At 39.4% G+C, this 2,846-nt stretch overlaps 1 pseudogene; it reads left to right on the plus strand.

The window, feature by feature from the left end:
• The first annotated feature begins 275 nt into the window (after positions 1–275).
• LOC131907742 (small ribosomal subunit protein uS15-like) lies at positions 276–932 on the plus strand (annotated as a pseudogene).
• The last annotated feature ends 1,914 nt before the right edge of the window (positions 933–2,846 follow it).

The following is a 2,846-nucleotide window of genomic DNA, read 5'->3' on the forward strand; positions in this document are numbered from 1 at the left end:
TTTTCCCTCCAGAAAATTGGTTAGACAACTGTGCTACCATTCAACAGGCATAAGGAACACATTTAAATTTTTAAAACTGATTAAATTCATTCTTTGACAATTTCATACATACAACTTTCTTTGAAGGCAACACTTGCATAGTGTCTGTTTTATGGCAACAACCATTCACAGGAATTTGTTAATAGTTAAGTGGTTCATTCATGCAAAAGATTAAAAATAGAGACATTGTCATATTACAATGCTAATACTCTATTTGCTTCTAGACTGTCACCATCATGGGTTGAATGCACGCTCTCATAAAGGGCCTGTCCCAGTTGGCAATGCCCTGCCGCTGGAACATCCCCACCTAGCTGAAGTGGGCATCTGAGAATGTGAAGTAACAGCTTTATGAACTGGCCAAGAAAAGTCTGACTCCATTTCTCTTTTTTTTTTTTTTTTGATTTTTTGAGACAGGGTTTCTCTGTGTAGCTTTGCGCTTTTCCTGAAACTCGCTTTGTAGACCAGGTTGGCCTCGGACTCATAGAGATCCACCTGCCTCTGCCTCCCAAGTGCTGGGATTAAAGGCGTGTGCCACCACCGCCCGGCTTGACTCCCTTTCAAACAGGTGAGCTCCTAGAAGACTCACACCTAGAGGTGTGATGCAGGTCCGTTCCATGACTTGTAATAAAATCTTGAGAATCCTTAAGTCCAAGGGCTTTGCTTCTGATCTCCCCAAGATCCTCTGCCATTTGATTAGGAAAGCAGTTACTATCCACAAGCATCTTGAGAGGAGCAGAAAGGATAAGGATGCTAAATTTTGCTGCATTCTAATAGGGAGCAGAATTTACCTACTGGCTTGTTATTTTAGGACTAAGCGGGTCTTCCAGCCCACTTAGAAATGTGAGTCATCTACAGTCCCTGCTCTAGTGGTCCAAATTCTCTTGTGTATCTGAGCAATAAAATAACTTTAAATAGATAATAATAATAATAATAATAATAATAATAATAATAATAAAAAATAAGCTAATATATAATAAAATCTGCCTCAACACTTCCTCAATGATCTGTATCTTTATATGGTGACTCTGCATAGTGACTCTGCATTATTGTTCTCCATGAAAGGCAAAGTCTTGTCATACATTCCAAGGTAACTCTCTCTATCAAGTAATATTTCTAATTACAGATGCCTTGGAGACCTGTGGAGTAATTGTCTTTAAGACATGTGAATTGAAGAGCAATACTAGAGAGCCTGCTAGTCAAAATGTTGGTGTGGGACAATTTACTCTAGAGCATGTGCTCCTGAAATGAGCTCACACCCACCCACAAGTATTTTATCTCACGATGGAAGGAAACAGGATGCCTGCCAAAAGCTGAGTGAGATGTACTTGTCTCTGGAGACCGCGATGGGCACAGACAAAAGTGAAATGGATAAGACATCAATCAGATTATTGATGGCCCTGTCACAGTGTTAGAGAGTCCCAGCTCTGTGGGAAGATTAAGGAGGATGAGCTGTTATGGGCAGAAAGGGCAAGGAAGGTTGTGGGGAAAGGCAGTGGAGAGATTTCCCTAGAGCAGATTAGCTGTTCACACTAACACAATGATATTGTCAACTTGAACAGGAATCAACTATTTGGTCATACACAGGAACACTTACGTCAACACACACACACACATATATACACACACATATATGTATATAAACATATATATGTATGTATGTATATACATATATATGCACATATATGTGTTTATATGTGTATGTATATATGTGTGGTTTTATACTTTAATTAATAAAACACATTCATGAGAAAATAATATGATAAAAACTGTGTTTTATTTCCTTATCATTTCCTCTGTGAATTTCCTGAATTTGGAGTAATGGGGACCCAATAAGAAGCAAGTGGAGCCTGGATTGTTGGAAAGAAATAGGAAGGAGCAGGAGATAGGGGCGGGGTGGGTAAGGGTGGATGGGGGTGGGTGGGGGTAGGTGGGGTGAATGGGGATATGTGAGGATGTGGGGGATGTGAGAGGTGGTTCCAGTGTGAATTTCTTCTTGCTAAGAATAGAAAATACAAAATACTTAGCATTCTTAGTAATAGTAGTGGTAATTGTGTGTGTGCTCACATAAATACACATATATGTTCCTTCAATACAGCACATTAACATATTGTATAAAAATATTTTATTTACAGTCTTCAAATGTACCTGTGACTAAGTCATACCAGAAGACTTAATGCAAAAATTTGAAAATCTCAAGTTTTTTTCAAAAATCTATAAAGGAGCAAGCTCAGCAAGGAAAAATACAAAATGTACAATTTGAGGAGAAAAGGAGAACTAGGAAGTAGAATAGACTTTAAGTCCTGTGTTTAAAGAGATAAGCAGATTAAGAAATGGAATAAGTGGGTGGTGGCAGGGCCAAGATTCCATCCAGCTAAGTTTCCAACTTGTGAAAAGTAATTAAAGAAAAGCTTAGAGCCAGATGTGGTGGTGAACACCCTTAATTCCAGTGCTCCAGGAGCAAGGCAGGCAGATTTCTGTTCTGTTCTCTGGAGTCAGAGAACAGAACAGCCACTAGATATAGAGGCCAGAAAATGGTGGCACTCATGCCTTTAATCCTAGCATTCCAAAGGCAGAGATTCATCCAGCTCTCTGTGAGTTCAAAGTCACATTGGAAACAGCCAGGCTTGGTGACACAGGCCTTTAATCCCAGGAAGTGATGGCAGGAAGCAGAAAGGTATATAAGGCTTGTTCTGTTTCTCTGATATTTCAGCATTCACCCCAATGCCTGGTTCCAGGTTTGTTTTTATGAATAAGACCTTTTAAGATTCATACTACACTTCCTGGTTAAAGTTAACCTTGACCACTAA

This window comes from Peromyscus eremicus, chromosome 4 (genome assembly GCF_949786415.1).
Source record: "Peromyscus eremicus chromosome 4, PerEre_H2_v1, whole genome shotgun sequence".
Lineage (NCBI taxonomy): Eukaryota > Metazoa > Chordata > Mammalia > Rodentia > Cricetidae > Peromyscus > Peromyscus eremicus.